Raw genomic sequence first — 13,676 nt, 5'->3', positions numbered from 1 at the left:
TTACAACCTGGGTCCAATTACTAAAACCTAGGTCCAACCACTACAACCTGGGTCCAATTACTACAACCTGGGTCCAACCACTACAACCTAAGTCCAACCACTACAACCTGGGTCCAATTACTAAAACCTAGGTCCAACCACTACAACCTAAGTCCAACCACTACAACCTAGGTCCAACCACTACAACCTGGGTCCAATCACTAAAACCTAGGTACAACCACTACAACCTAAGTCCAACCACTACAACCTGGTTCCAATTACTACAACCTGGGTCCAACTACTACAACCTAGGACCAATCACTACAACCTAGGTCCAACCACTACAACTTAGGTCCAACTACTACAACCTGGATCCAACCACTACAACCTAGGTCCAACCACTACAACCTGGGTCCAACCACTACAACCTGGGTCCAATCACTACAACCTAGGTCTAACCACTACAACCTGGGTCCAACCACTACAACCAGGATCCAACCACTACAACCTAGGTCCAACCACTACAACTTAGGTCAAACCACTACAACCTGGGTCCAACCACTACAACCTGGGTCCAATCACTACAACCTACGTCCAACCACTACAACCTGGGTCCAACCACTACAACCTAGGTCCAACCACTACAACCTAGGTCTAACCACTACAACCTGGGTCCAACCACTACAACCTGGGTCTAACCACTACAACCTAAGTCCAACCACTACAACCTGGGTCTAACCCCTACAACCTAAGTCCAACCACTACAACCTGGGTCCAACCACTACAACCTAAGTCCAACCACTACAACCTAGGTCTAACCATTACAACCTGGGTCCAACCACTACAACCTAGGTCCAACCACTACAACCTGGGTCCAATCACTACAACCTAGGTCCAACCACTACAACATAGGTCCAACCACTACAACCTGGGTCCAATCACTACAACCTAGGTCCAACCACTACAACATGGGTCCAATTACTACAACCTGGATCCAGTCACTACAACCTAGGTCCAACCACTACAACCTAGGTCCAACTACTGCAACCTGGGCCCAATCACTACAACCTAGGTCCAACCACTACAACCTAGGTCCAACTACTGCAACCTGGGTCCAATTACTACAACCTGGGACAAACTACTACAACCTGGGTCCAATCACTACAACCTAGGTCCAACCACTACAAATTAGGTCCAACTACTACAACCTGGGTCCAACCACTACAACCTAGGTCCAACCACTACAACCTAGGTCCAACCACCACAACCTAGGTCCAACCACTACAACCTGGGTCCAATCACTACAACCTAGGTCCAACCACTACAACCTGGGTCCAGTCACTACAACCTAGGTCCAACCACTACAACCTGGGTCCAATCACTACAACCTAGGTCCAACCACTACAACCTAGGTCCAACTACTGCAACCTGGGTCCAATCACTACAACCTAGGTCCAACCACTACAACTTGGGTCCAAACACTACAACCTAGGTCCAACCACTACAACCTGGGTCCAATTACTACAACCTGGGACAAACCACTACAACCTGGGTCCAATCACTACAACCTAGGTCCAATCACTACAACTTAGGTCCAACTACTACAACCTGGGTCCAACCACTACAACCTAGGTCCAACCACTACAACTTAGGTCCAACTACTACAACCTGGGTCCAACCACTACAACCTAGGTCCAACCACTACAACCTTGGTCCAACCACTACAACCTGGGTTCAACCACTACAACCTAGGTCCAACCACTACAACCTAGGTCCAACTACTACAACCTGGGTCCAATCACTACAACATAGGTCCAACCAATACAACCTGGGTCCAATCACTACAACCTATGTCCAACCACTACAACCTGGGTCCAATGACTACAACCTGGGTCCAACCACTACAACCTAGGTCCAACCACTACAACCTGGGTCCAATTCAATTCAATTCAATTCATTTTTATTTATATAGCGCCAAATACAACAAATGTCATCTCAAGGCACTTAGATAGTAAGTCCAATTCAAGCCAATTGGAATTCAATTAATTAATAATAATCATAATTCATAAAATAATCCAATTCGTTCATATAGAGCCAATTCAAAAACAATTTCCTAGCTAAGAAAACCAACAGATTGCACTGAAAACTTTTTGTTTTTCGGTCCAATCTCCCGGCCTGAGCGGCGTGCCTGAGGCGACTGTGGAGAGAAACGACTCCCTTTTAACAGGAAGAAACCTCTGGCAGAACCAGACTCAGGAAGGGTGGCCATCCGCCTCGACCAGCTGGGGTTTGAGAAGACAGAAAAAGGGGGGGGGAGGGGGGCAGGGGGCCACCGCGACGGCGGCACTGTAACACCATTCAAAGGATATCTGTTGGAACAGGGAAACACGAGTTAATGACCACAATAATATCACATATACATAAAGAGAGTAAAGTGAGGAAAGGTGTGTCAGATGAGGCCCCCCAGCAGTCTAGGCCTATAGCAGCTTAACTATGGGATGTTTCAGGATCACCTGAGCCATCCCTAACTATAAGCTTTATCAAAAAGGAAAGTTTTAAGCCTGGTCTTAAAAGTGGAAAGGGTGTCTGCTTCCCGGACATTTACTGGCAGCTTATTCCACAATTGAGGGGCCTGATAACTGAAGGCTCTGCCTCCCATTCTACTTTTAGAAACTCTGGGAACCTCAAGTAAACCTGCAGTTTGGGAACGAAGTGCTCTGTTAGGAAAATATCTTACAATGAGATCTTTAAGATATGATGGAGCTCGGTCATTAAGAGCTTTATATGTAAGGAGAAGAATCTTAAATTCTATTCTGAATTTAACAGGGAGCCAATGAAGAGAAGCTAAAACTGGAGAAATATGATCTCTGCTGTTAGTTCTCGTCAAAACTCTGGCTGCAGCATTTTGGATCAACTGAAGGCTTTTCAGAGAATATGTAGGACAGCCCAATAATAAAGAATTACAGTAGTCCAATCTTGAAGTAACAAATGCATGAATTAGTTTTTCTGCATCACTCTGAGACAAGATGTTCCTGATTTTAACAATATTACGAAGGTGAAAGAAGGCAGTCCTAGAAACCTGTTTTATATGCGAGTCAAATGATAAGTTCTGGTCAAAAATAACTCCAAGGTTCCTCACTGTAGAACTAGAAGCCAAGGAAATACCATCTAGAGTAACTATATAGCTAGACAATTTCTCCCTGAAACGCTCAGGTCCAAAGATAACGACTTCAGTTTTGTCTGAATTTAGCAGCAGACAGTTCTGAGTCATCCAGGTCTTTATGTCTTTAAGACATGCTTGTAGTCTGACCAACCTATTGGGTTCATCTGGTTTTATAGATAAGTACAGCTGAGTATCATCAGCATAGCAATGGAAATTTATGCCATGCTGTCTAATAATGTTACCTAATGGAAGCATGTATAAAGTAAAAAGAATCGGTCCAAGCACAGAACCCTGGGGAACTCCATGACTTACTCTGGTGTGTGAGGAAGATTCTTCATTTACAAGAACAAACTGAAATCTATCAGATAAATATGACTTAAACCAGCCTAATGCAGTTCCTTTAATCCCAATAACATGTTCAAGTCTGTGTAATAAGATACTGTGATCGACCGTATCAAATGCAGCACTGAGATCCAACAGGACAAGCACAGACACAAGTCCGCTATCAGAGGCTAAGAGGAGATCATTGGTAACTTTCAGCAGTGCTGTTTCTGTGCTATGATGCACTCTGAATCCTGACTGAAACTCTTCAAACAAATTATTTCTGTGTAAATGATCACAAAGCTGAGCTGCAACTATTTTTTCAAGAACTTTAGACATAAAAGGGAGATTGGATATAGGTCTATAATGAGCCAACACTTCTGAATCAAGAGTAGGTTTTTTAAGTAAAGGTTTAATTACAGCAACCTTAAAAGTCTGAGGTACATATCCTGTCAACAAAGACAGATTGATCAAATCCAATATGGAAGTGTCAATTAAGGGGAAAACCTCCTTGAACAGTCTGGTTGGGATTGGGTCTAAAACACAAGTTGATGGTTTAGAAGAGACTATTGCTGTTGTTAGTTCAGAGAGATCAACTGGGCAGAAGCCGTCTAAATACAAATCAGGTTCTAAAGATACTTCTAAAGCTGCTGTACTTGATGATACATCACTGATAATAGTGGGAAGGACTCCATCAATCTTCTCTCTGATAGAAACAATTTTATTAATAAAGAAGCTCATGAAATCATCACTGCTGAGAGTTAAAGGAATAACTGGCTCAGCAGAGCTCGGACTCTTAGTCAGACTGGCTACAGTGCTGAAAAGAAACCTGGGATTATTCTTATTCTCTTCTATCAATGATGAATAATAAGCAGTTCTAGCTTTACGAAGGGCTTTCTTATACGTTATTAAACTATCTTTCCAGACTAACTGAGACTCTTCTAAATTAGAGGAACGCCACTGTCTCTCCAGCTTTCTTGCAGTCTGCTTTAAAGCACGCAGCTGTGAATTATACCAAGGAGCCAACCTCTTCTGACTGATTACCTTCCTTTTCAGAGGGGCAACATTGTCCAGTGCTGTACGCATTGAAACTATAGTGCTGTCAACAAGAGAGTCAAATGCTGCTGGAGTAAAGTTTATGTAGTCGTCCTCTGTCATATCTGCACATGGCAGTGAAGAAAAGGATGATGGAATTAATTCTTTAAATCTGGTTACAGCATCCTCTGATAAACACCTTCTATACGTACATTTCTTCTCAGAAACTGTATAGTCAAGTAATGTAAACTCAAAGGTTATCAGAAAATGGTCAGATAAGACAGGGTTATGAGGGAACACTGTTAACTGTTCACTCTCAATGCCATAAGTCAGCACAAGATCAAGGGTGTGATTAAGGCAGTGAGTCGGTCCGTGAACACTCTGAGAAAATCCAATAGAGTCTAATATAGAATTAAAGTTCATATTCAGGCTGTCATTTTCAACATCTACATGAATATTAAAGTCACCCACTACAATGACTTTATCTGTACTCAGCACTAACTGGGATAAAAACTCTGAGAATTCAGACAGAAACTCAGAATAAGGGCCAGGTGGACGATACACAACAACAAACACAAGAGGTTTCTGGGATTTCCACTTTGCGTGGGAAAAACTGAGAATCAGATATTCAAAAGAGCTCAAACTAATCTTGGGTCTGGGACTGATGAGTAACCCTGATCTGAAAATAGCTGCCACTCCTCCTCCTCTGCCTGTGGTTCGAGGAACGTGAACGTTTAAACAGTCAGAGGGAGTTGCTTCATTAATGCTAACATGATCCTCCTGCTGCAGCCAGGTTTCTGTAAGACAAAATATATCAATATGATGATCACAAATCAACTCATTCACTAACAGAGACTTCGAAAGGAGAGATCTGATATTCAGCAAACCACATTTAATAGTTTGATGTTTTTGTTCAGTTAAAGTTTTTGTTTTAATAATTTCTTTTTGCACAAGAGGATTTGCTCCTTTTGTGTTAATTGATTGGGTGGGTAGCAGTAGGTGGGAAGCTGCAGAGAAGTGTGTAAGACTACAACTCTGCATCCTGGTCTGAACCCTGGGTTGTCATGTTTTAGGGTGGCAAATAAATTCATCCATATTTCTAGAAATGAGAGCTGCTCCTTCCAAAGTGGGATGGATGCCGTCTCTCCTCATCAGACCAGGTTTTCTCCAGAAAGATTGCCAATTATCTATGTAGCCCACGTTGTTTGCTGGACACCATCTAGACAACCAGCGATTGTAAGACGACATGCGGCTAAACATGTCATCACTGGTCAGATTTGGCAGGGGTCCAGAGAAAACTACGGAGTCCGACATTGTTTTGGCAAAATCACACACCGATGCAACATTAATTTTAGTGACCTCCGATTGGCGTAACCGGGTGTCATTAACGCCGACGTGAATAACTATTTTACCATATTTACGTTTATCCTTAGCCAGCAGTTTTAAATAGGATTCTATGTCGCCCGCTCTGGCCCCTGGAATGCATTTGACTATGGCCGCTGGTGCCTCTAATGCCACGTTTCTGACTATAGAGCTGCCAATTACCAGGGTTTTATCCTCAGCGGGTGTGTCGCTGAGTGGGGAAAATCTGTTAGAAGCGTGGACAGGTCGATGGTGAACAACGGGCTTGACTTTAGAGCTATGCCTCTTCCTGACAGTCACCCAGCCACGATGTAATCCCGGCTGCTCGGGTTCTGCCTGGGGGCGGCTAATGGAGCTAGCTACGCTAGGTGGCTCCACACTGGCAAAAGGGGCCTGGCTCGCTATCGGTTGATTTTCAACAGTGCAGAGCCGAGCTTCCAATTCAGATAACCTCGCCTCCAAAACTACAAAAAGACTACATTTGTTACATGTACCATTATCGCTAAAGGAGGCAGAGGAGTAACTAAACATCTGACACACGGAGCAGGTGAAAGCAGGAGAAGGAGGAAGAGAACCGGTAGCCATGCTACGCTAGAGAACCAGACACACCGCTAAAAAGTGAGAATAAAGATTAAAGATCTGTAGGAGTGTGTTAGAACAGAACGGTAAGCTATAGAGTTTAACTATGCAAAATTGTGTAAGTTATAGATCGAAATAAAGTGATTATCAGTACTCCAAGCGGAGCAAGAAATTCCACAGTGCACGAGCAAGGTAACAGGAAGTGATGCAACACGTCTTACCGCAAAGCGTCACATCACAACAACCTAGGTCCAACCACTACAACCTAGGTCCAACTACTGCAACCTGGGTCCAATCACTACAACCTAGGTCCAACCACTACAACCTGGGTCCAATCACTAAAACCTAGGTCCAACCACTACAACCTGGGTCCAATTACTACAACCTGGGTCCAACTACTACAACCTGGGACCAATCACTACAACCTAGGTCCAACCACTACAACTTAGGTCCAACTACTACAACCTGGATCCAACCACTACAACCTAGGTCCAACCACTACAACCTGGGTCCAACCACTACAACCTGGGTCCAATCACTACAACCTAGGTCTAACCACTACAACCTGGGTCCAACCACTACAACCAGGATCCAACCACTACAACCTAGGTCCAACCACTACAACTTAGGTCAAACCACTACAACCTGGGTCCAACCACTACAACCTGGGTCCAATCACTACAACCTAGGTCCAACCACTACAACCTAGGTCTAACCACTACAACCTAGGTCCAACCACTACAACCTGGGTCTAATCCCTACAACCTAAGTCCAACCACTACAACCTGGGTCCAACCACTACAACCTAAGTCCAACCACTACAACCTAGGTCTATCCACTACAACCTGGGTCCAACCACTACAACCTAGGTCCAACCACTACAACCTGGGTCCAACCACTACAACCTGGGTCCAACCACTACAACCTAGGTCCAACCACTACAACCTGGGTCCAACCACTACAACCTATGTCCAACCACTACAACCTAAGTCCAACCACTACAACCTGGGTCCAACCACTACAACCTAGGTCCAACCACTACAACCTGGGTCCAATCACTACAACCTGGGTCCAACCACTACAACCTAGGTCCAACCAATACAACTTTGGTCCAAACACTACAACCTAGATCCAACCACTACAACCTGGGTCCAATTATTACAACCTGGGACCAACCACTACAACCTGGGTCCAACCACTACAACCTGGGTCCAACCACTACAACCTAGGTCCAACCACTACAACCTGGGTCCAACCACTACAACCTAGGTCCAACCACTACAATTTAGGTCCAACTACTACAACCTAGGTCCAACCACTACAACCTAGGTCCAACCACTACAACCTTGGTCCAACCACTACAACCTGGGTCCAACCACTACAACCTAGGTCCAACCACTACAACCTAGGTCTAACCACTACAACCTAGGTCCAACCACTACAACCTGGGTCTAACCACTACAACCTAAGTCCAACCACTACAACATAGGTCTAAGGTCCAACCACTACAACCTGGGTCCAACCACTACAACCTAGGTCCAACCACTACAATTTAGGTCCAACTACTACAACCTGGGTCCAACCACTACAACCTAGGTCCAACCACTACAACCTTGGTCCAACCACTACAACCTGGGTCCAACCACTACAACCTAGGTCCAACCACTACAACCTAGGTCTAACCACAACAACCTAGGTCCAACCACTACAACCTGGCTCTAACCCCTACAACCTAAGTCCAACCACTACAACATAGGTCTAAGGTCCAACCACTACAACCTGGGTCTAACCACTACAACCTAAGTCCAACCACTACAACCTGGGTCCAACCACTACAACCTAAGTCCAACCACTACAACCTAGGTCTAACCACTACAACCTGGGTCCAACCACTACAACCTAGGTCCAACCACTACAACCTGGGTCCAATCACTACAACCTGGGTCCAACCACTACAACCTGGGTCCAACCACTACAACCTAGGTCCAACCACTACAACCTGGGTCCAACCACTACAACCTAGGTCCAACCACTACAACCTGGGTCCAACCACTACAACCTAGGTCCAACCACTACAACCTGGGTCCAACCACTACAACCTAAGTCCAACCACTAAAACCTAGGTCCAATCACTACAACCAGGATCCAACCACTACAACCTAAGTCCAACCACTACAACCTGGGTCCAACCACTACAACCTAAGTCCAACCACTACAACCTAGGTCTAACCACTACAACCTGGGTCCAACCACTACAACCTGGGTCCAACCACTACAACCTAGGTCCAACCACTACAACCTGGGTCCAACCACTACAACCTATGTCCAACCACTACAACCTAACTCCAATCACTACAACTTGGGTCCAACCACTACAACCTAGGTCCAACCACTACAACCTAGGTCCAATCACTACAACCTAGGTCCAACCACTACAACCTGGGTCCAACCACTACAACCTGGGTCCAACCACTACAACCTGGGTCCAATCACTACAACCTAGGTCCAACCACTACAACATGGGTCCAATTACTACAACCTGGATCCAGTCACTACAACCTAGGTCCAACCACTACAACCTAGGTCCAACTACTGCAACCTGGGCCCAATCACTACAACCTAGGTCCAACCACTACAACCTAGGTCCAACTACTGCAACCTGGGTCCAATTACTACAACCTGGGACAAACTACTACAACCTGGGTCCAATCACTACAACCTAGGTCCAACCACTACAAATTAGGTCCAACTACTACAACCTGGGTCCAACCACTACAACCTAGGTCCAACCACTACAACCTAGGTCCAACCACTACAACCTGGGTCCAATCACTACAACCTAGGTCCAACCACTACAACCTGGGTCCAGTCACTACAACCTAGGTCCAACCACTACAACCTGGGTCCAATTACTACAACCTGGGTCCAATCACTACAACCTAGGTCCAACCACTACAACCTAGGTCCAACTACTGCAACCTGGGTCCAATCACTACAACCTAGGTCCAACCACTACAACTTGGGTCCAAACACTACAACCTAGGTCCAACCACTACAACCTGGGTCCAATTACTACAACCTGGGTCAAACCACTACAACCTGGGTCCAATCACTACAACCTAGGTCCAACCACTACAACTTAGGTCCAACTACTACAACCTGGGTCCAACCACTACAACCTAGGTCCAACCACTACAACTTAGGTCCAACTACTACAACCTGGGTCCAACCACTACAACCTAGGTCCAACCACTACAACCTTGGTCCAACCACTACAACCTGGGTCCAACCACTACAACCTAGGTCCAACCACTACAACCTAGGTCCAACTACTACAACCTGGGTCCAACCACTACAACCTAGGTCCAACCACTACAACCTTGGTCCAACCACTACAACCTGGGTCCAACCACTACAACCTAGGTCCAACCACTACAACCTAGGTCTAACCACTACAACCTAGGTCCAACCACTACAACCTGGGTCTAACCACTACAACCTAGGTCCAACCACTACAACATAGGTCTAAGGTCCAACCACTACAACCTGGGTCCAACCACTACAACCTAGGTCCAACCACTACAATTTAGGTCCAACTACTACAACCTGGGTCCAACCACTACAACCTAGGTCCAACCACTACAACCTTGGTCCAACCACTACAACCTGGGTCCAACCACTACAACCTAGGTCCAACCACTACAACCTAGGTCTAACCACTACAACCTAGGTCCAACCACTACAACCTGGCTCTAACCCCTACAACCTAAGTCCAACCACTACAACATAGGTCTAAGGTCCAACCACTACAACCTGGGTCTAACCACTACAACCTAAGTCCAACCACTACAACCAGGATCCAACCACTACAACCTAAGTCCAACCACTACAACCTGGGTCCAACCACTACAACCTAAGTCCAACCACTACAACCTAGGTCTAACCACTACAACCTGGGTCCAACCACTACAACCTAGGTCCAACCACTACAACCTGGGTCCAACCACTACAACCTGGGTCCAACCACTACAACCTAGGTCCAACCACTACAACCTGGGTCCAACCACTACAACCTATGTCCAACCACTACAACCTAACTCCAACCACTACAACCTGGGTCCAACCACTACAACCTAAGTCCAACCACTAAAACCTAGGTCCAATCACTACAACCAGGATCCAACCACTACAACCTAAGTCCAATCACTACAACCTGGGTCCAACCACTACAACCTAAGTCCAACCACTACAACCTAGGTCTAACCACTACAACCTGGGTCCAACCACTACAACCTAGGTCCAACCACTACAACCTGGGTCCAACCACTACAACCTATGTCCAACCACTACAACCTAACTCCAATCACTACAACCTGGGTCCAACCACTACAACCTAGGTCCAACCACTACAACCTAGGTCCAATCACTACAACCTAGGTCCAACCACTACAACCTGGGTCCAACCACTACAACCTGGGTCCAACCACTACAACCTGGGTCCAACCACTACAACCTAGGTCCAACCACTACAACCTAGGTCCAACCACTACAACCTAGATCTAACCACTACAACCTAGATCTAACCACTACAACCTAGGTCCAACCTCTACAACCTGGGTCCAACCACTACAACCTAGGTCCAACCACTACAACCTAGGTCCAACCACTACAACCTAGGTCTAACCACTACAACCTAGGTCCAACCACTACAACTTGGGTCCAACAAGAACCAGAACCCGCTCTTTGTTATCCACACAGGTTTAAAAAGGGGGCTTTATTTCTTTGCTGCTCCTCCTGGATCCTTCCCAAAAGGTCAGGTGTCATAGGTTTGGGTCAGGGATCATAGGCGGGGGTCAGGTGTCAGTTAGGGTGGGGGTCAGGTGTTATAGGTTTGGGTCAGGGATCATAGGTGGGGGTCAGGTATCAGTTAGGTGGGGGTCAGGTGTCAGTCAGGTGGGGGTCAGGTGTCATAGGTGTGGGTCAGGGATCATAGGTTGGGGTCAGGTGTCATAGGTGTGGGTCAGGGATCATAGGCAGGGGTCAGGGATCAGTCAGGTGGGGGTCAGGTGTCATAGGTGTGGGTTAGGGATCATAGGTTGGTGTCAGGTGTCATAGGTGTGGGTCAAGGATCAGTCAGGTGGGGGTCAGGTGTCATAGGTGAGGGTCAGGTGTCAGTCAGGTGGGAGTCAGGTGTCATAGGTGTGGGTCAGGGATCATAGGTGGGGGTCAGGTGTCATAGGTGGGGGTCAGGTGTCATAGGTGGGGGTCAGGGATCATAGGTTGGGGTCAGGCGTCAGTCAGGTGGGGGTCAGGTGTCATAGGTGGGGGTCAGGTGTCATAGGTGTGGGTCAGGGATCATAGGTGGGGGTCAGGTGTCATTGGTGTGGGTCAGGGATCATAGGTTGGGGTCAGGTGTCATAGGTGTGGGTCAGGGATCATAGGTGGGGGTCAGGGATCATAGGTTTGGGTCAGGGATCATAGGTTGGGGTCAGGTGTCAGTCAGGTGGGGGTCAGGTTTCATAGGTGGGGGTCAGGGATCATAGGTTAGGGTCAGGTGTCAGTCAGGTGGGGGTCAGGTTTCATAGGTGGGGTCAGGTGTCATAGGTGGGGGTCAGATGTCACAGGTGGGGGTCAGGTGTCATAGGTGTGGGTCAGGGATCATAGGTGGGGGTCAGGTGTCATAGGTGTGGGTCAGGTGTCATAGGTGGGGGTCAGATGTCATAGGTGGGGGTCAGGGATCATAGGTGGGGGTCAGGGATCATAGGTGGGGGTCAGGTGTCAGTCAGGTGGGGGTCAGATGTCATAGGTGGGGGTCAGGGATCATAGGTGGGGGTCAGGTGTCAGTCAGGTGGGGGTCAGATGTCATAGGTGGGGGTCAGGTGTCATAGGTGGGGGTCAGATATCATAGGTGGGGGTCAGGTATCATAGGTGTGGGTCAGCGATCATAGGTGGGGGTCAGGTGTCATAGGTGGGGGTCAGGGATCATAGGTGGGGGTCAGGTGTCATAGGTGTGGGTCAGGGATCATAGGCGGGGTTCAGGTGTCATAGGTGGTGGTCAGATGTCATAGGTGGGGGTCAGGTGTCATAGGTGTGGGTCAGGGATCATAGGTGGGGGTCAGGTGTCATAGGTGTGGGTCAGGGATCATAGGGTGGGGTCAGGTGTCAGTCAGGTAGGGGTCAGGTTTCATAGGTGGGGGTCAGGTTTCATAGGTGGGGGTTGTTGTGGAGAAAAGGAGTCGAATCACGTGTCGGTCAGCAGTCCACTGGGGAGTTTATTGAACAAACTGTCACAGCAAATATGCATACAGAATGTTACAACATGTCCGCCAGGTCCATCTTGCGAACCAACTTTATACCAGTCTAAATCATAACATGCATGCGTCATCCGGGCCACAATCTTTCTCGGCGGCGCCGAGCTTCTGCTGTAATCAAAAACACGCATTCTACCCTTTACCCATATTCATATGAGCCGCACAATAAGGCACACGATGTAATTAGGCCATGTCATGACCTGGTCACGCTCCCACATAGTCCCCCCTGAAATCACTTATCAGTTATTTAATAAAGAACTAATCTAAAATGAAAGAAAATCATCCCACATAGTTAATTAATAATTAATTAACATAATCAACACAAAATTATTCTAATAATCCTACAATCTTAATTAACGGGAACATTTTTGAATAAATGAAAAGGAATATATATACGCACCCGAATCACATTCAACGATTAAATGAATTCAACAATAACACAAATTTACACATTGCCATCTCTCTCGTCCACTGTTCGCAGTGCATAGGAGCGAAAAATCCACCGACTGCTACTTTCGTAACTCATGTTCTTATCTTGGGAAAACTGTCCTACGGCCCCACCCCACTTGGCGACCGACCACTTTACCAAAGGTCGCACTCCGAACAGTTGACTAACACAATTTGCAATGGACATATCAGTGATCAGTTTTGATTGATAATAAAAATAGAATGAATACACCACCATCCAACCAATTAATCACAGTTTTGTACCAAGTACAATACATAAAATTATGGATTATCACACAACAAAAGTAATAAAAAGCAATGTAATGCAGCTCTTCCAGTCCCGTCCCATTTCCCGTACTCTGGGGTCGTCTGCTCCTGGCCGAACATCCGTCCCGCTGGATCTGGAACTGCTAAGCTAACTCTGGGAGGAGAGATCGCCAGTACATCACTCCCAATCAAAGAGATCTTCAGCATCTCTT

General features: G+C 46.6%; 1 protein-coding gene across 1 annotated transcript in view; it reads left to right on the top strand.

The window, feature by feature from the left end:
- LOC142377904 (ral GTPase-activating protein subunit beta-like) overlaps positions 1 to 13,676 on the top strand; it is a 139,841-nt gene that overhangs the window by 101,150 nt on the left and 25,015 nt on the right. The window lies entirely within an intron of this gene.

Source organism: Odontesthes bonariensis, chromosome 3 (assembly GCF_027942865.1).
Source record: "Odontesthes bonariensis isolate fOdoBon6 chromosome 3, fOdoBon6.hap1, whole genome shotgun sequence".
In the NCBI taxonomy this organism is placed as follows: domain Eukaryota; kingdom Metazoa; phylum Chordata; class Actinopteri; order Atheriniformes; family Atherinopsidae; genus Odontesthes; species Odontesthes bonariensis.
The sequence above is the reverse complement of the archived record's forward strand: the minus strand, read 5'-3'. Positions and strand labels throughout refer to the sequence as shown.